The sequence below is a fragment of the Pleuronectes platessa genome, chromosome 13 (assembly GCF_947347685.1).
Source record: "Pleuronectes platessa chromosome 13, fPlePla1.1, whole genome shotgun sequence".
NCBI classification, from domain to species: Eukaryota; Metazoa; Chordata; class Actinopteri; order Pleuronectiformes; family Pleuronectidae; genus Pleuronectes; species Pleuronectes platessa.
The window spans coordinates 22731140-22752804 of NC_070638.1; the positions used below are offsets into that span (position 1 = coordinate 22731140).

Here is a 21665-nt window from a genome sequence, read left to right on the forward strand (position 1 = left end):
CAGCAGTCAGTAGTTAGCTACTAGGTCAGCAAGCCATTCAGCTGTCTGACTAGCTACACAGTCAGTCCTGGCAGATGTGTTAAGACAAGAGCATGTGCGCGTCTGTGGATTATTTTTTTGGATATATAAGGAAAACAAAGATGTATACTAAGTTATTAATAAACTAGCTGTAGTTGGTTAGGGAAAAAATTCAGAACTCATGGGGTGTGTGATTATAATCAACATCTGAGGGACTGGGTGACTAAATCAACAACCCAGTCTGCAGTGAGGGTAAAAGGCACTGTAAGTTGATCTAAGCATGCATGATGAATGAGTAGGTGTGGGCCATAGCGGAGACTGAGATGTGATAGGGGAGGATTCATTGAAGATTCAATGCACTACAAAAAAAAAAAAAAAATACGACTTCTAATGCTACAAATGTCCCCTCCCCCCTTCACCATTCCTCTTTCCTCCTCCTAAATCCCTCCCCTTAACTAATTCATAACCAACAGCAGGTATCAGGGCAAAATGTTTAATTACTAACTCACATTAAATAGTGTGCATTGATAATAAATTTCCCTCTATAACCATAAATATGTTGTATTGTGCCAAGTACATTGCACAAACACTGGCAGTACAGGTGGTTTTGGCTAAGCAGCTCTGTTTTAGAGGAGCATTTTAACTCTTGTCGGCAGGCTAACAGCTGTGTTTGAATATGCAGCCAGCTCAGGATGCGCCCCACCTCTCCCCTAATGCATCCTGGGTAGCTCACAAGTCTATCACAGATAGGTTCTTTACCAGTTGATTTGATTTCATTGAATGCTTTTAAATCCATTTTAGAAGACCCAGGAAATAGAATCGCGGGCGTTTATGACCAATGTTGCAGGATGTTTGGTCTGTTTTGCACCTAAATTCTTGTTTAGGTTGATCTTTGATCGTCTTATTATACATTTTTTTTAACATGTTGAACTTACACAATGTTTGTGCTGCTGCCTGTCTCGGCCGGGACTCCCATTACAAAAGAGATTTTTCCTGGTTAAATAAAGGTTACAGAAAAAAAGATAATAGAATTCATTCAACAGTAGGGGTGTGTGAGTATATACTTATATATAAATGTGTATGTATTTATAAGTATATACTCCGCACTGTGGACTATATATATATATATATATAAATAAATAAATGATGTGTGCTTAGCTCATAACTATAGCAGTAACATTTAACAAAGAATGACCTATATGATCCCCTTGGCTGAATGTAGAATCATGCATGGGATGCTAGACATATAATTGAACCCTCAGCGTAACTTGTATTACGGCCCTCGATATAGAAACATCCCAATTGAAGCACAGTTACCATTTTATGAATTGTGAACAACAGTTTCAGTACCATAGGCGACATCTAAAAAACAACAGAGAAGAAAATCTCAGATATTCTGTTCACAATGATTTGGAAAACAGAACTTGCAAAGCCACACACATTGAAAGTGAAATCAGCAAATTAAAAATATATCATGATTTATAAATATATTTGTGTAGAACTGTCTTAAATAATCTCACATAAACCATCAGTCTTTACAAAGAGCAGCGATTCAGCAGTTGTTAGAGGACTTGTGTTTAGCAACAACATCCATAGTACTATAAGCAGCATCTATGAAACTCTGGTGTTACATCACGTCCTGTTTATTTCAATCACTACAAGAAGAAAAATGTGAGTGTGTAGCAGGTGAGAGTAATCAAGTGCATTTTCACATCCTTTGCTGCAAGCTACTACAAAAGGCAAGTGATTTCCTGTCAGCACTGCCGAACACACTATATATGCTTTGAAATCTACAATATAGCAAAATGTAGCTATATAAGCACTTGCTGGCTACTGCGTGAGCAAGAGTTTGGGTGAGAGATGGCCTTAGTGTTGTGTCCGCCTTGAGGATCATCACATCAGAGAGAGGGAGAGAGAGAGAGAGAGAGAGAGAGAGAGAGAGAGAGTGAGAGAGAGAGAGAGAGAGAGAGAGAGAGAGAGAGAGAGAGAGACCCAGCTGTTACTGCAGAGAGAATTAGGTGATCGGTCAGTGGTGCCGGTTAAGACGCCAAATCTCATCAAAGGCTGAGGCTTTTAGCCAACCACATTCCCATCCTGGTCCCCCGCCCCCCGTCGTAACATACACGTGTTGAGTGGTCCGGGCGCATTGACATCCTATCATGAAGAACCGCAGGTTCAGGTAACAAAAATGTTGACAGTACTGTCCAAATACAGTCAATGTGCAAGAATCAGGCATTGTTTACCTCACAAACAAGAAGCAGCATAACAATTTATGCATTGGTAATTTTTTCCACCAAGTGCATGAAACTGCAGTGTGGTGCCTTGCCATCTGATGAGCGTTCACACTGGACGTAGTGGCTCAGATTCCAGCTTCTCACTGGTAAATGTAGCAGCACACCCACACATGCACCTTATATTTTGACTCAGTGCTACCATCAGTGTGAACACGCAACATCATAGCGATGAGGCCTGCCCTCAGGAACAAGTCGAGTGAAACAGAAGCGTCAAAAAACTGTCGTCTCTGATCACTCCTTGTTATTGTTAATAGTGTTGATTCCTAGGTTGTCATGGACGGAATGTCGTCAGACAACATCAGAACCCATATCTAGTGTTTTCGATTGGCTGAAAATACTGCCAAGTTATTTCAGATTTTGGACTCTTGGTTGGATTTAAATCATTGGTTAACCGAAAAAATACATAATTGTTAATTGCATGCCCTACAGCACAGTGTCACTACTGATCGGCCGGCCTTGGTCAAACTTAGCTTGGGCCAAAAGGCTAGGTGGTTACCATGTGCTACCAGAAGCGGCGGAGGCCTTCAGGCTCCTGCACTACATCCCTTTAAATTAACCATCCACTGACAGAAAAAGACAGCAATGGTAAAAACAACTGAGGCTGTGTCCAGTTATATGGTTTTAAAAGCTGTACATGTTAAATGGTAAATGGTTTTGTATTTATATAGCGCATATCTAGTCTTGAAGACCACTCAAAGCGCTTTACAGTACAGTTTTACATTCATCCACACACATTCATAAAGTGCATTTATTAGCAGCACTTTGTCGTTCTATGAGGGGCGATTCAGGGTTCAGCATCTTGCCCAAGGACACTTCGGCATGCAGATGGGGAAGACCTTCAGGTTGGAGGACGACCCCTATACCCCTCAGCCACATACGCCCTTCAAACCTCTTAAAAAAAACAGGGGTCAGTTTTAAGATGGCATAGTATTTGTTGTCCATTATTAGTAGTTCACAAGTGCCTCTGTCTCAAAAGTATCATTAGGTAACCTTTTGCTAGGTAACACTTATCAGTTAACATTGCTGCCGACAATGAAAATAAAACTTTCATAGTTCAGATTTGTTAACTATAATCTTACAAAAAGAAGTCTGGTATAAAGTGGTACAGAATTGATGATGCCAAAAAAAGAAAAAGGTTATATATAATGGGAAAGTACAATGGATTCTATGTGACGAGAGGGGAAATCCCTAAATAAATCAAGCGATTATTTGATTGATTTAAATGAAAAATTACGGTGAAGAATTTTCACTGACAGTATTTCTTGAGTGCAATGGAAATTCCTATATGTCCCAGCAACAACCCTGGAACAACTCAATATTGCGTTTGGGATTTCTCACATCTAAAAACCTGGAACCACAGTCACTTTGGCAGTTATGTTTGAAGAACTTGCCTCAATAAATTATGTTAAAAAAAGGTGGACACTCATTTTGAGCAAACAAATTAACAATTTATTGTAGCTATAATAGACCAGCAATAATTACGCTATACTGTGAGGCTAAGTATTGTAAATGATGGAGCTGTGGTCTGTTTCTTCACATCAGATCATATATTTATATATAACCTGAGAATGCAAACTGAAGCATTGTCGGAAGCGGACATAGGGAAAAAGCCTTGCTCTTCTTTTGTGTTGCAACTCCAAAACAAACTATGTCCCAAAAATAAAACTCTGAACACTGTATCAGGACTTTGACCTTGAGCTGGCACTTTTATTATTCCGTTTAAACAAAGTGAGATGAAATATGAAAAAAGGGGGTTGGTCCTGTCACTGCTGGAGGCAGACGCATGAGCCTGGGAGTCCAACAACATAATTAACAGCTCCACAAGCTCTTCTCACCTGAAACCAAAAGTAATCACCAAGTGGCTCTAACATGGATAGTTTAAGCCTACTTGATAAATGAACTGGCGATCACCAGCAAGGCTCAGGAATTCACACTGACTGTGCAGCTCTGTCAAACCACAATTGGAGGCCATTCGCTCAGCCGAGCCGAAAGCAAATTATATCAATGGCAAATTAGTTCAAAATGAATGGCCTCTGTTGCAGCCAGTAATTCAGGGTATAGTGCATAAGGGATGAGCTTTTAGTCAGCAGAAACCTTCAACTTACACCCTCAGCACAAGTGATTTTTTAAACTGATAGTGACACAAGCAACTAGATTTGTTTTACATGCAACTAAAAAAGAAAGATTATCAAAGTATTACAGTTCTAATTTGTTATCTACTTGTATTAATAATAGGTTTGCTATTTAACATGAGAATTTTTGTAAACCCATGTGTTATTTTGAGTCAAGGAACTCCAAATATTCCATTCTACCTGTCCTTAGATTGATTAACAGACTGAATGAAGATGTGTTAAGTGTCTGTTGATGTTGCCTAAAATAAACTTGTTTGAATGAAAACCTGCAGGGACTTATCCCTTCAAGATGGACCTCTCCTATTTCTTGCTCGTAAATATTTGAAGACTCTAGTGGATCTAGATCTGAGTGATGATTACGTTAACTTTTTTTTTTTTAAGCTAATAAAACTTTAGACAAAATAAGGACCCATGCTGGTTTTGCATCTCAACTAATGTTAAATGTCAAAACTGACTGTTTCACTCCAAATCCCTTGGTGTTAGTCTACGGTAAAGGAAGAAATGAGGATGAGCGATTAGCCAACAGCAACTCAATGCAGTCCTGTCTGCCCTGTCAAGTTTGGCGGCTAAACTGTCTGTAGCCTCCAGGCCTTACGACAGGAAATCTCTGCCATGTCAACAGCACCACGTTTCCTCTGAGACGCAGGCAGGCGGGCACAGATAAACAACACAAAAGCCACAGAAACAAACTACGCCAAAAGCTCAGCAGACACAACCCAACTAGGCACATGAAATGAGTGATCTCCCTCTTCCTCTGGAGAGCATGTGTGCAACCACCCACCTCCCATTACCACTAGGATCTAAGTCGCTATAATTTAATACCTTTGTTCCCAAATGGAGGACAGCGCACAGGAGCTGGCTAGCTGTGTGGTGTAATTACGATCAAGTGAGGGGATGCAGGGCCGTGTGTTTGGGGCTGGGATTTGAGGGCCCGGAAGGAAGGAAGAGAGAAGAGGGAGGAGGGAAAGAGAGAAGCAGTGAAGCTAGAGAAAATCTGGTTATTTTACGCACGACTGCTTCGTTAATGGACAGTGTGTGTGTGTGTTTGTGTGCATGCTGGAGAGTGTGTGCCAGCGCGTGCGTGTGTGGTATGCGTGTTTGGGGGCAGAGGGGTGGGTGGTGGGGGTGGGTCAGCAGGAAAGGGCTGTGTTTATTCAATCTGTTCCCTGCCTTTACCATGTGGTAGGAAAAACCGCTGGCCGGCTCAAGGGCTGATCACAGAGGACACCGAGGGCGAGAGACAGGCGCAGGACAATGTGATATTCCAAAAATGACCCGTGACAGCATGTGTATACATTCACATGATCACTTCCGCATTATTAAATAAAAAAATTTTCTGGAAGAGGTTCAACGCAAAAGTCAGAGTGAGATGCTCCGCTTCTACGGACTTTATCCGCCGGGCCTCCTAGTATGAAGACAGTAGAAATCCAGGACAAGTCGATCTTTGAACACAGCAGGAGTTCCCCAGCTGGATTCACTGCAAGCGACTGACCGGGTTGATGCTTCTAACATGCAGCAGACACAAAAATTAAAAGAAAATCAACAGACAAACATCTTGTGTAAAAAACTGTCATAGACGTAGAAGACTGTCGAAGATGTGGAGAGTCTGTGGTGATAAGTGCTGACAACGGTGTCAGGGTGCTGTAAACGAAATCATGCGATCTAACCAGCGGAGTTAATATGTCACTTCCTGCTGCAACTGGATGCTCCCCCTCTCGCCTGAAAATGTTGGGGCGAAAAAGGTTTGGTGCTACTGTGGGGAGTAGAAAACATCAGACTAAACCACACATCCAACTCTTCGGGGAATGATCTACAACAGCAGAGACCATGAAAGGTTCCACTCCTGTCAGAGAAGGGACATAAATTTGAGGCTGGTGTGACCCACCAACACTGGAAAGTTAAAGACTGAACAAAATGGCATGGTCTGATGATTAACCAGATGATGATCAGTCAGATCAGGCTGAGGTCAGATGAATATAGATTCCTGAGGCCCACAGTTTGGCCTTAATCCGAAAAAGAAAAATAGTTGCAGTGTATCCAAGTATTGTTACTGACCATGTACATCTTTTCATGGTCACAGTTTACCATCTTCTAACTTCCAATATGATAAGGCTCCATGTAACAAGGTAAAACTGGTTAAATGAACACGACAGTGAGTTCAGTGAACTTCAATGATCTGCTCTGTCATCACAAGTGAATCCTGTAGTCTTTGGTCTTGTTCACACCAGGTATTAACATGTGGTTTTTGTGATCCGTTCACAAGCGGACAGCTCTAGGTACAGGTGTGAACACAGCAGGGCTGGGCAATACAGCCCACAACAAATATCGCAATTTTTTTAGGCTATATCGATACATATTGCAATATGTTGGATTCTCCTCTAAATCACCGTACAAATGTTAGATTTATAAAAGTCCAGAGGAAGTGGCTAAGCTAAGGGACGCTATCATTTCCGAAGGTTCCTGAATTCACCTCGTCGGAAGGTATCAGCGGACATGCTTAAAACAAAGTGTAAATTACCTTGTTTCGAGTCAAATATAAATGTCTGAGTAAGCCTTCTGATCATTGAGCAGCTGTGGATCATAGAGGAAGCTGTTTTCACTGTTCGTCAACAAAGTCACTGACCAGCTGCTTCACGTGAATGCGCCTCTCATCTCACCATGTAGCGAGGAAGTGGAGGCAGAGCTCCGGGGCATGTGTGTGTGTGCGTCTAAACTTCCTCTCGCTTCGAGCACAGACACACAAAAGCATCCACTCTCGCTGGAATGAACGCCGTTCACGTTCATCATTTATAAAGTAATTCGCTCGGTTCAGCGTTCACAAAGAATATAAGCAAACTGTCAATAATTGTCTCTGGACTCTCAAAAGTGGATGGCCCTCTTTACTTTCTTTTGCCCTCTCATGCTTGGAGTATCTTTCCTCCGGATACAAAAAGACATATGCGCGCAGGAGAGGTCTGTTGTGAGAAGGGCAGGAGAAGAGAGCAAGAGAATCAAAACTATGAATTTCATGCTGACTGCTTAAAAACATTCATGTGACAATTTATACTCGATGGTCGAGATATAGTGATGGCTGCGATACAGTATTTTTGATATATTATATAAATTGGATAGCGATCCGATCATGCCAGACCAGTCAGAGGTGGTCTGTGCCCCAAGTGTCCACATACTTGCAACAGTTTCAACGCAAATCCATCCTGGGCCACATGTATGACCTCCTTCTCAGCAGAAATACTCTGACCCGCTGTAGTTTCACTATGAATCTAACTAGTTTTTTCTCTTCTCCTTGATTTGTTTTAATCACCGCCACATAAACAACCCTAATAAACACATGATCGATACTTTCCTTAAATCTGTAAAATCTTTCACTAGCTACACGAGATTCATCTAGAATCTCTTGACTCGACACACACACACACACACACGCGCACGCACGCACACGCATGCACACGCATGCGTGAGTTCCAATCACTAGTGGTCACAGGAAACGCATTCAGGAAGCATTATAATGACAGGTGTGAACACAAGTACTGAACGCTGGCCACTTGTGATCAGAGAAAGGTGCTAACATCTTGTGCAATCAATGACAGGAAGAACTGAGGTCACCTCTCACTCAGGTTTGTTGACAGCAATAAGCAAATTAAGGAGAATCCTTTCCATCTGAAATATTCATTTTTTTGGTATATATTCCAATACTGGTGTTTGACATTTTAATGTAGAGAGTGTAAACCTACATGAACATCAGAAATCAACCATTGAAGGTGAGGGGGGAGGGGGGGGGGAATTGTTGCTTGGAGATGCAAATAAGTTCCAGAATCATTTTGTCACTTTTACAAACCCCTTTAACAACCCTTGTCCTCATTTCAAAGGTAGACTTGTCAAAAAGGACAGGATTCCTCACAAACAGGGAAGGAGTCTGCTCCGCTTGTTCAAAAAGAAAAACAGCCAGTGATTTTGGGCTGTTGATAGATTTATCATCATGAGCAACAAAAGCCTCACAGACCACACAACTGATTTTTTACTAAGATTCCAATTTGATACAATAGGAACACGATACAAGCTTTCAAAATATATCTTTTTAATATTAATTTCTCAAGATCCTTACAAGGGACTTTGTCTCTATGCTATACCAAACAAGAAGGCACACAACCACAGAGCAGACTCAAGCATGCTGCCCCGACATCTCCCTAATCTATCACTGCTATCAACTTCCAAGAGTCCTTCCTGTAAAGCTCAGGGGTAACCTCTCCCCTGATGCACACTCATTTTTCCTGACTCAGTGTGCTCTGCTGGGGTGGTCGACCGAAACAGGTCTTCAATGAGAGACTCATATGAAAAGAGCAGTGCAGCCATTGGCAGATTTATAATGCAGATTTTTTCATCTCCTAAATTAATATTTATCAAATGAGATTGAAATGAACAGAAATAGCTTGAAGCTTTAAGGAAAATAAAAAAAATTGAAAATAAAATAAATGTGTTTTTCAGTTTACTTAGGTAGATCTGTTCACTACTGCTAAAAACGCATTAATTTAAGATGTCATGTGAAAAATATTGCCTGAGCATTTCAAGGAAATTGCATACATTTTCTCTCGCTCATGGTTTAACTTCTGTCTTCACCTTTCTCTCCCATCTCCAATGTTTTGCATCCATCTCCCTTTTCCTAACTAGATGTTGACTCCACAAACTAGCCATTTGTCCCCATGTAAATTACGCATGGAGAGGAATTGTGATTGAAAACGAGAAGAAATGGATCGCTGCATGGATTACCACAACTTAGCATTTTAGATTTCTGTGGCTCTGAAGCCATTGTCAGCAATGGGATCTATCACCAGCTGCTAACCCAAATATTTCCATTGGAGAGTCATGGGTTTTAGCTTTGCTTATTTGTTTCGCAGTAGCAGTCAGGCTAGACGTTGCATATGAGCAAAGTGATGAAGAGGAAATGCAGGATGTGCCACACATCAACACTAGGAGAGGTCAAGGATAGATTAGAAGGCATGCACACATAGGTCAGAAATGTACTTGACAGGCGGCCTCCTCTAACACACACACAGAAAGAAAAAAAAACATTTAGTCCACACAGACACAAACACTTGAGCTATATTAATACCAGCCTCTCTTCCAGGCACTGGGTCCAAAAGGCCCTTGGTGCAGAGGGGGATGGGGGAGACAAGTGAGGAGAAGAGGGCAGAGGGAGTGACAGGTGAGAGGACGGGATGAGAGAGAGTGAGAGAGACAGTCATGACACTCCGTTTTGAAATTCGCTATGGTGCTTAAGACCCCCGCTAACCTCTTGGTTGGAAATGGGAGGAGAGGAGGAAACAGACAGACTGGCAAAGATGAAGAGAGAGTGAGAGAGACAGAAAAGGTGTGAATGAAGAGTCGAAAGGAGAGGAGGGCAGAGGGGGAGTGGGTGGGTGAGGGGGTGGAGGTGGGAATATAGATGGCAAGATGAAAGAGACAAACAATGATGGGACAAACACCACCACTTCTCATCTCGGCTAACAGGGCTGCCATCTACCACACATGATGGTAGGAGACAAAATGGCCACCTTAACAAACACCAGCTCTCAGACTCAGACACCCAACACCAGGCTCACAATGCTAAACTGTCCATCAGCAGTGCTGCAGCACCAGGTGTTATTTACCCGACTGAAAAGACAATGTTGTCTCAATATTGGCCTTAAACCAGGTGGTCAGAGTAATCCACCTTCAAAACACAAGTTTCTGCCCGACTACAGCAACGGAATGCTCTTGTGATTACACTTAAGTCTGATGTCGCACTAGAAAAAGAGCTGCAGTGTGGAAATGCTTCAGGAAGGAAGTTGGTAAAAGCATGCAGCAACCTCATAAATACAACAATTACTAGAATGTATGCATATCAGAAAGCTGTATCACTCATACATTAGTTTCCTCCTAACCAGTTATAGATCTTCCAGAAAAGTATCATTTTCTGACCCATGAGTTGCAATCAGATGAGGTAAAAGACCGAACACAAAACGAGCTCAGACTAAACTGATGGCAATAGCGTTATCAGCAAAGCTGAAAGTTAGCAGGAGCAAAAACCTCCTCTAAAGTTGTGAGAAAACAGGGAAACTACACACAAAGTAGTAAAATGTGACGCTATGAATAAAGACTCCAACCCTTGCCACAAAACCTTCACTGCTAACAGGTCTAGGTTATGGTTCTCCCTGTATGCCTGTAGGCGTACTAACTGTTAATCCCATGACCCCTGAGTAAAAGGTCAATCGATAATGACACATTGTGGGTAAAATGGTCAGAAAACCAACATTGGTCAAACTAATGATTCATAGGTCAAAACTACAGGGGAACAGCCTACTCACAGGCACGACACACTGATGGACACCGGTCTTACTTAAAGGGCAGTATTTAACCCACAAGATAAAGTGACTGAGCCGGGCAACAGCATGAAGCAGAATGGTTACATTTAACGTGTAATTAAAATATAAATTTGAATTGAGATAAGTTAGAGGGTGTGACCATGTGGAGGAGCACTAGTGCATGGTAGTACAGTGAGAATTTAATTTCATCATTCAGTGAAATCTTACTATTGTGTTTTGTAGGGTATGAGTAGCTTTGCGGCATGTGGTTTATCCCCCAACTGACCCCTAGTGTAAGGAGTCAGGGATTTCCTGACTGTGTGAGGCCATGTCAGGCACACTGGCAGCAAGTTTGGCACTGGAATGACAAACTTCTACATCGTTCAGGCCTCATGGTTTTTTAATAAAAAAAAGTAACCATCGTCAATGTTATTTTCAATTTTTTTTTTTTTATACTTAAGGCAAGCAACTTCAAGGTCACCAACACAACTTCCAGAGGGGCCCATTTACGTTTGAACCAATAAAAACAACCTCGCAAAATGATTGAAAGCTGCCTAAATTCGGACATAAAAAAAAAGGTATAAACTGCAAAAAATGTATCCAAATAAACACTACATTTAGATCACATGTGGGGAAATCTAACTTGTGTCCAAGTTTCAGCTAAATCCAACTGACTATCAAACCAAGGAAGCCTTGAAGCTGAAAAGGGGGGGGGGGGGGGGGGCTGCTTCAACTTTTACCCCAAGAAAAGACAGAGGGACAAACTAGAGACCAAATAGTGCTGAACATCTGGTGTGTGTGTGTGCGGGGGGGCCTCTTATCTCTCCCTCTGTGGCCTGCTAAACATGACTAGCTGCCATCTTGGCTCACAGACACAAGGTGGTGGGGGGAGCAGCTCTTCTGGCGCTGAGGCAGCAGGAGGAAAATAACGAACTAATTCATGTACACTGAATATGTCAGACTGTTAATAAAGCCACCATGTGAGATTGAAAGGCCACAGTGAGTGTGTTTATGAGCGCATGCACGTAAAGGACAGGTTTACCGTTTTTGTATTTCAGTCATTTCAACGCAGCCAAAGTTACGTGTGAGCGACAGGGTGACCATTATATAAGCTGACCGACTACAGAGCACATAATGGTGAAAGAGTGCAGCGCCACCAGCCCAGGCAATAAAGTGTGTAGTGAAGATAAAGAAATCCCACAGTTGTGAGTCTGTCCCGTGGAGACGAGTGGCCTGAACCAGCACCGACAGGTGTTGTTGGCTGCCTGCTCTCCGGTCCACTCCGAGTAACAAGTGTAGCCATGCTGGTTATCAAACTTCGGTCGCCGGATACAATGCAACACGACAAACCTACTATCACGGCAAACACGCAGAAACGCATCTTAAGAACGCGAGGTGTTATTGTGTCTTTCCACTTCGACAAAAGTGACACGAAAGATGCGTAAAGTTGATTTTCTTGCCCGAGAGCAATACCGAGGAACGTCGTAGTTCGCCCCTGTGAAGGGGGGCAACGGAGTGGTCTAACAATGAGGATGATAAGTGGCTAACAGGCTAGCTGAACTTCTGTGTCCTAGCGCTGGGCTAACCTCCAGCGGCTAGCACGGCTAATTAGCCTATCAGGAGGTATTTTGCACGTCGTTCCGCACCTCGGAACGACTCCCTCATCTCGGTTTTTATCGTTAAAATAAACTCTTTCTACCTTGCACTGAGGCTATGGAGCGGCTCGAGAGTCTCTCACACATTTGAATGGGTTTCGCTGTAGTAAATCGTGTTAAAAACAAGGTGAAAAACACGGTCGTACGGAATGACCGCCTGGCCTCACAGATCCCCCCCTCCTCTCTTCTGTCCCTTCCGTCCAATACAACTGGCGACTACTACGCACACTTTACGCTGCGCTAATAGCCATTAAAACACGCGTTCCGCTGAAACACGACCAATATGCAAACTTGTATGTGGGAACACTTTAAATCGAGCCCGGCGGAGCGTTTGGTGGCGATATGTGCCAAGTATTCTCCGCTGGGAATCTCCCTGAGAGCTGCGCTCATTCAGTCGGCCAGTGACTCACCTCTACGCTCGAGCCACCTCGTGTCTCCTGGAAGCTTCAACACAATTAGCTACAAGGGCTAACAGTCACTCTTTAAAAACACCAAAGCAACTCCACACTCCACTGAAGAAAATCCAACAAGTTACCGGGGGACCGGACTCGGGAACAGAGACGCTCTCCGTGTGTTTTCTTTCCACTTTATAACTGACTAATGGGACTGTTGTGCGCGTGTGTGCGTGTGTGTGTGTGTGTATATGTGTGAGCGATACAGCGGGTGGCAAAGCTAAACTTGCTATTGTTAGCATGTCGGCATGGGAGCTACATGGACCTTCAATGACTTTCTGCTGAAATGAGGGAATAAAACTGAGGCTAAACCAAACCAGGAGCGTCTCCATTCAGCTGGATGTGAATGAAAATACCCTCCGGCTGAAAACCAGAGTCGCTCAGCAGATTTAAGCGTCCGATAGCGCTGTGGAAAAAAGTATGGAAAACTTGCTATTCAGCCCGAATAGAAAGGGTTTTAATTCAGAAGCGTTGGTTCCAATGAAACTATCGCACCTGGTCCACATTTCAAATTCACACATTCAAAGGGGGCATTTGTTCGCTTACCCAACAAGCTCGGTCACTTCGGGGTTTTATCAAATCAACTCCGTGCTGGCTGGTTAGTATCTCCGCTTGCTTGAGAAAAAAAAAATCCACCGTGGTCCTTTTTTTCGTTTGAAATATAAATAAACAGAGGAAAAAAGTTCAAGTGTTACGTTTTTCTCCCGAAATATTTCTCCTGCGCGTCTCGCATCCGCAACCTCACCGACTCGTGTGCGTTGCTCTTCTCTCCTTTGTGTTAATTTCACTCGAATCGAGTTTAATCCGATCGATCCCTCGGCTGGTCGCGCTCCCGAGTCCTCCCCTCCAGACACTCGCTCACCTTCCTTGGCCAGGGGGGGCGCGCTCCCGAGGACCTCTCATACAGATAAACAAGCGGCGTGCGCGGTCACTGACCCCGCCACGCCAGTGCGAGCCGCTGGTGGAGTTCCAGTTTAGGGATGGAAAAAAAAATGACATCTGCTGCGAGAAAGATTATGATTTGAAAACTGCCAGAGTGAAATAGAATTATTTTTAATTGGTCTTAATGGGAAGATGATTTTGAAAACCTAATTCAAACCAGTATTGAGGGAACACTGCATTTGGCCAAAAGACAATTGTTTGGTGGCACGTGTCTTCACATTTGCCTGAACGAACAAGTTTTAAATTCATTATTTTTCCTGCTTCTAATTTGTTGACAAATAAAGACAGACATAGTTGAATGTAGGATGTGATGTTGGTCTTATCTTTGTGGCCATATAGATGTGAAGCTTTAAATTTCTATGATTCATGTTTATGTAACAATCATATATTTTAGATAGATAGATAGATAAATAGATTGATTGATTGATTGATAGATAGATAAATAAAGTAAAAGTAAGACGCTGTACAAATAGTCAACAACTTATCAGTAATATATAAGAAAATGCTTAACTTAAGTGAGGAAAACATAAACAACCAGAACCAAACATATTGTGCGAGGGTAAAGTATATTTCTATGGAGGAGGCACAAATTGTCAACAAATTACGTTATTTAACTTTTATGAAGAAAGGCTTAAACAAAAACAGATGTGTCAATGGAGGCTAAATTTAAGTGAATATAAAAACAAAACACCAAAACCATGTATATTGTGCACAGGGGCTGATAAAAGGTAAGACTATTGGTTGGTGTGATGTGATCATAGAGGCAGCCTCATGCCTAAAAGTCCATTTCACCCCTCCATGTCTGTGACAAGTGCAGATGTATGGTCTGGGGGACAGAAGTCTGTACAATGAGCAGGACAGTTACAGCAGTCTGCCACTGAATAAACTCCTCTGCTTGGAGAATGTGATTGATATGATTGGACCCGACAGGACCCACCAGGACTTGCCAGGACCCACCAGTAACGGCCAGGACCCATCAGGACCCACCAGGACCCGCCAGGACCCTCTCACTGCAGTGCTGTGACTGTGCGAAGATGTAGTGGTCTGTAGAGTAAAATAAGTTGGGACAGGTCTTGTTCTGGATTTTTCTAAAAATACTGAAACAAGGATCTTCCATAACTCCAAACTTTATTCAGACACAACACACAGTAGTTCATTAACAATGTTTAAGCCCAGTTGGTATTTACCTTGTGTTTTATACTTTTCTACCACATTTACACATGGTTGATCTCTTTTAGAAAAAAATATCCTCACAAAATGTCATACATTTTGATTTCTAAAATAACTGCATGCATCAACATCAAAGGTGGCCTAGTTTAATGAAATGGGCCTCTTTCCAGTGCTGTGATTCCTCTTTAAGTCAGGGACCTTCGCAGCTACAGTGGCCTGCTCATGCCAGTCTGCTCTGAACTCCTGAGAACAGCTCCATCTTATTTCTTTAAAGACAGCAGCAGTTTTTACTGTAGTCCATTACACATGCAACAAATTTGATTAGGTGTCTTTGAGCATAAATATAAAATAGGAAATAGAATAAGAATATTATAAGCACAAGAAACAAAGGCAATGCGTACAATAGGAATGTACAAAACAATCGTTATTGGCTATGGAAGTTTCACAGTCAATGTCACAGTAACTTACAGCCGGGATTTTTCTGTTAAACATATGATCTATTTTATAAGTTTACGATGGAAAAATAACACTATTAACCACATCGAAAGACTAAATGTTTTCACAAACTGCTCATAATCAGCATTCCCTCCACAAGATATCACAATCTCCCTGCATCCATACCACACTTGGCTTTTCCCTCGGACCTTGACCTTAAAGAGTCCAAACAGCCCTGGACTGGTTTGTCACTTGCTGTGTGTAAATCTGAGGACTGAAGCGCAGTCTGCAGGAGAGGAGAGAAATACAGAGATATCAATCAAATAGAGTGAAATATATTTAGATTTTAGTTTCAGCTTATCTGTCGATAGAGTCTTGAAACTTCAGGGTGTGCTCCTTTATTCTCAGCAGAATCAGCAACTTCATCCCAACTATAATTGAATGGAAAATAAACGGAGCACATGTAAAGGTTCGCTGCAGCAATTCCATTTCAGTTCTGTCGCCATGGAAGTGTGTCCCAAACAGACGCCACAATCACCACAGAGCTCAGACGGGTGCAGCTAACTGAGTCACCCAGGCTTCAGAAGCCCTCATGCTGCTGCAGTTGTTGCAAAGCTCCAGCTCCCTCCTCACTTGAGTCACCATGAGTCTTATTTCATAGATTAATATCCGGTCTTTTCAGTGACTAAATCCTCACAGCTCTTCCCTTTTACTCATTTTGCTGGTGAGAAAAACCTGGCGAGTGAGTGGTTGTTTTTGACTCCTGAGTTTGAACATGTCCTTTGACCATCGTTGGAGGCAGGCCTACAAAGAATGTGGAAATACAGCTTGTAGTCTAAACAGGTAGCAAATCTCCTCTGGATGACGTCTGCTGGAGGAGTTTTCTGGCCATGTGCAAACATATAATGTAACGTCAGGGAGGCAGAGGGAGGTTCAATGCCATTCAGGTGAGAACCAACCAATTTGAAAGCAGTATCATTTGCATGTTTAATCTTTCTCATCTTCTTCATTTTTGTCTTACTTCATTTTTGGCAAAGCTGTTCTGCAGTGTAAATATGCTGCAGTATTGGGGGCGCCCTTAGCTCGGTTGGTAGGGCGTCCCCCCCATGGGCCTCGGCCAGCAGCGGACCCGGGTTCGATTCCAGCCCGCGGTCGTTCTCTGCATGTCACTCCCCTCTCTGCCCCATTTCAACTCTGTCTCTTAAACTATCAATAAAAGCATAAAATGCCAAAAAATAATCTTAAAAAAAAAAAAATATATATGCTGCAGTATTCCAGTGTTAAAGACCATCACACATTATATACAGCATATCCAGATTGCGGATGAACATGATCGATGTTACATTAGATGGACTCTGAGAAAACTTAGACCTGAGGATTTATTTACCTCTTAATGCCAAGAAAACTTTGAAGCTGCTTTCAGGCATGCAATGATCTCCGGATATCCTCCGCACAGCCTGTCCATGTGAACTCTAATGTCCAAATGAGAGCTTCCAGAGTTTCTTAGGACCTTCTCCTGCCAGTCCCCAGGTATCATTTCCACAGAAAGTTGGGAAGAGCCAATGTGACAACACATTGATGCTGTTTTGAAGGCGTCTGAGAGGTGAAGCTCCTGCATTGTTTATGTGTGAAAGACAACCTCAAGAGAAAGTCTGGACACCATCATCCAGAGTTCCTCTGGAAGTCATTTCTGCTAAATACATTTTTTCCCCCCCAAGGATGGTATATCATTTTTATCTCCGCCAAGAAGGTTGACTGTTTTCACCCCTGTCAATTTGTTTATTGGTTGTTTTTTAAGCAAGATATAATCATATTCTTATTGTAATAATTTCACAATGATATCATTTAAACCATATGATGAATGATTGGTTAATAAGCTGTAGCTTGTGTCTCTAATCATATTGGTTGCAAAAGTCCTCACCACACTGTGTGACCATATGATCATTCATTATTTTTGGACCAATGGACATTTTAGCTTGTGTGTATAATCTGTAGAGATACCTGATAACATGATGTTATTTTCTGACTTCCCTGTGACTGATGTGATCGGATTTGGAATAATTGACTGATTGATTTTCTCTGTCGCTCTGTGGATCAGAGTCTAACAATTTCCCTTTCCATCAAAACTAATGATGTTTTGAGACCAGTGAATGATAATGTAAAACCATCACATCATCAAGCAGACTGTTGACAGAAACACCTCCTAACACTCACACTGAGTTACCCGGGTCATATATATATAAGGAGCTATTGAATATAAAAGGAGCTATTGAATATAATGCAATATGAATATGATATACTTAGATTTGGTAAATCACAGTCACAGTACTTCAATACTTCAACCCACTTACCATAATTGTTAGGGGGTTTCAGTTGCATGTTTGTTTCTCATCTGATCTGAGGTCTGCAGTCGACAGCATCCAGGCTGGCAGGGACTGATTCCTCTTTGATATCAGGATAACTAGATTTTAGTTGGATGAGGTAGCATTTTACATGATATCAGGGGAAAACACAGTGTTAAGAAGAGTTGAGAGACTTGAATTTCTCTGAGACGGAGTACTGAAGCTACGTTTTCTGTTTTCTAAAGTTAAAGGCTTCCTGACTGACAACACTGACTGAATTTACCATTAAAGATGGTCAAACATCTGTGAACAGAAGAAATGCTATGCAGATGTTCTAAAGATGCAATGACTCTTTTTAATGGCACTGATCATTTATGGAAGGTCAAAGTGATGTAGTTTATTATAGTCAACGTGGATGGCAAGGAGATACAAATGCATGTTTGCTGAATTCAGACAGTAAAAGGATTGTTAACAAACTAACTTCAAACTTATAATATGTAATGAAAACATATGTAAAATACCAACCATCAATGTTTTTATCTATTTGTCAGTTCACCTTAATAATAAAAACACAGTCTTCACGGGAACTATTCTATATATTTTACAATAGACGTAATCCTTTGGCGAATTGTTGATATGTTTGTTCTGTGGATTTCAGACTAATGAGGGTACAGATGTTGCAGATGAATTCAAAGTACAATGGTTCCTGCAGTGAGAACATTCTAAGCAAGCACGAAAAAGGTTCTGTGGGCCAATAACCTTTTAGCTGCTCTCAGACTTTCTCTGGCTGGAGGGGCTGCATGTGTGAATACAAGAGTCAAAGTGAGAGCCTTCCTGTGGACTTTCTCCGCCCCCAAGTATAAAGCTCACAGAAAGTCCAGAGGAGCCGATGCATGAACACAGCAGGATTCACTGCGAGCGGGGGGGTTGAAGGTCATTGTGGCGATGAGTCGACGCAGGTGTCAATGTGCTGTAAAGAAAAAATATCTCTGCAGTGGAATTAATACGCCACATTCTGCATCTGCCTACTGCATCACCCCTCACCGAACACTGAGCTTTCTGTGTGGTTGTGACGGCGTCTTGGTGGAAACTCTCCTGCCGTGCTGTTCTTTTGTAAAAGGCTAACTCTTCGGAGAGTCTGCACCCAATTCTATGTACATCCTCCAGAGGTCGTGGAATTTATCAAATCATCCAATAATGTTCAGCAACATAATGCATATGATGATGTTCAAAAAGTTCCAGAGTGGGTGCTTTCCTTAGATTTTCCCACACATCATCTCTAGAGTTTATTCAAAATAGGGGAACAAGACAAATGTGTCTACACCACAGGTCTACGGACAGAAACACCTCAAAGAGAACTGGGAGGAATGGACAGACTGGCTGGAGCTGACAAAGAGGCTACGGTAAATGACATAACTACTCTTCACAAAATTGGTGAAAAGAAAAACATTCTCAGGCTGATCAACGTGTCTACTAAAGCAGAGGCCATGTCAGTTTCCACTCCTGTCAGACAAGAACAGAAATGTGCAGCAGCAGTGAGACAGACCCACCAACACTGGACAGTTCAACACCAGAAAATGTAGAATCTGTATTTCTGCTGAAGGTGCTGAAGGTCTGCAGTCAACAGCATGAATCCATGGAGCCAACCTGATGGTGTGATGGATTTCTTCACACAGTTTGGGCCTCAATTCCCTTTCATCTTGGTTTGAATGTCAGTGTATCAGAGTATTGTTGTTGACCATGTTCATCTCTTTATGGCCAGTTTACCATTTTCTAACTTGCAGCAAGATAAAGCTCCATGTCACAAAGAAAAGGTCTAAAACTGGTTTCGTGAACATGAGTGAGCTCGGTGAACATCAGTGATTCATTGTGATGTGGTAGCATGACTCTGCAGTTGACAAATCTGCAGAGATGATGTGATGCAGTCATGTCAATGAGGAGCAGAATCTCAGAGGAGAGTTTCAAATTCTTTTGGTGACTTGAGTGTTGTGTGAGACTCGGGTTGTTGCAGGAGGACAGAGGTAGGAACTCGAGTGAGAGAGTTACAGAGAGGAGAGGGTTTGGATTTAAAGATAAACTATTGTGGCTCAATTTTTTCCTGATGTGGAAAAAGTCCAGGTAGCCTCTGACTTCGATGGTCATCCATACTTGAGCCAAACTATACAGACTAAGAGCTCCTACAAATTGAAGAGCTTACAAGGAAAGAGGAAGAAGCAAAAAGCAAAGGACGGACAATGAGCTGCTGCTTGGTTGAAAGTGAGACTTCTCATTGTATAATGTTGCCAGGCTGTTAGCAAAGACCCAGATTAACAATTTGAACATTTTAACTCTCTCTTACTCAAGTTTCTACCTCATCCTCCTGCAACAATGCAACCCATATTTTGTTCTATTGTATTGTATTTTATTGTATTCAAATGTACCGGCTGCTATGACGACTTAATTTCCCGGGGATGAATAAAGTAATCTATCTATCTATCTATCTATCTATGTCACCAAAAGCACTTTTGGTGGACATGTCGTGGACTGTCCCAATTGCCCCATAGGATTACATTGTAGCCACTGGTGCTGTGTCCCGGGTGCTGGCGGAGGTGATCTACTAGACCAATTCCAATAGTTGTTGTTTATACCAATAATTAACACATTCTCTTAATATTTTCAAACATAGGACCCAGGTTGAAAAATGCCTGAATTCCCCATTAAAGGGTATTCTGAGCTAATTAGAAAGCAGATGTTGAGGTGGTGTAGAAAAAACTAAGTTTTCCACGAACCAGTAGGTATCAATTGCTTCATTATTGATATTACTATAATATACCTAATCACCTAAGTGATCACACTTTCCAGTGATCCCACTAACATGTTAGCATGACATATGGTAGCCTCCATGCAAACTCTTTACCATCGGATGATGTCCCAAAGACATGGCGCATTCCAACAAATGTAGGAATGTCATGCGGACCAATAGTAAAAAGGTCATGCACATAAAGGGAACATGCAAACCTTCCCTGCCTACATATGAGTCTCATAATGTATAATTCATTAAGCAGCCTCTCAGTCAGGCTGACCTTCATCGGGAGTACTGCTTAAGGTCAAACAGCACAGATCCAAGAGCACATAAGTCCCTCCCCTCTCGTGCAAATGGGCAAATTCGATGTGGAGCCATTCTGATTGGCCGAATCATGGACTGGAAAGTCAGCAGCAGCACAGGGCAGGACGGGCGGTAAAAAAACAACAAAACAAGACAGAAAACACCAATTCAGCTTTTGCTTTTTAGTTGTTTTTAAACACTGTATTTTTCCATTTCCACATAACCATCAAAATGACATGTTTAGAGTTTAGAATGTTTTATTATAGTTTATTGTGATAGCATTTAAATTTTTTTATATTTTTATGTTTTATTTTTCCAAAGAACAGACACAGCAAATAATGTTGAGGCGGGGAGGCAGGAAGAGAAGGGACGAGCAAGAAAGGAGGGCCACATAGATAAGATAGATAGATCGATCCATAGATAGGGAGATTGGATTGATAGATACGTCAGGTTTGGCTTGATCCTCCCCTTGTAGTCCCTCTGGCTCCACACACACACATTCGCAAACACACTACATGTTGCTTTACAAAAAATAATAATCACAATAAGATTAATAACTCTCTGGATATGTCTAGGAATAAAAAAAATAAAGCAAAAGAATATGAGAAGAGCACACAGTTAAGGAAAACCGATTCACTCACACAGCTGTGAAATCCAAAAGCTCCTTACAGTTACAGTTAGCCTGGAGAGAGAACAGCTAGGATAAATATATCGTAACAAACGAAATATATCGTATGCAGGCTTTGTGTGTGTGCATGGAGGGAAGGGAATGAAAATATCTGTAATACGCGGGTTTAGATTC

At 42.0% G+C, this 21665-nt stretch overlaps 1 protein-coding gene across 5 annotated transcripts in view; it reads right to left on the reverse strand.

Annotated features, from left to right (window-relative positions):
- Window positions 1-13759, reverse strand: part of chd7 (chromodomain helicase DNA binding protein 7) — a 65225-nt gene extending 51466 nt beyond the window's left edge. Inside the window, exon 1 of one of the 5 annotated variants that reach the window (XM_053438312.1) lies at window positions 13436-13759. The gene's annotated coding sequence lies outside the window, so the exon portion shown is untranslated. Of the gene's footprint in view, window positions 1-953; window positions 976-12481; window positions 12630-12847; window positions 13097-13435 lie in introns of those variants that run through there. The other 4 variants (XM_053438314.1, XM_053438315.1, XM_053438316.1 and 1 more) reach the window with 4 other exon arrangements.
- Window positions 13760-21665: the final 7906 nt, after the last annotated feature.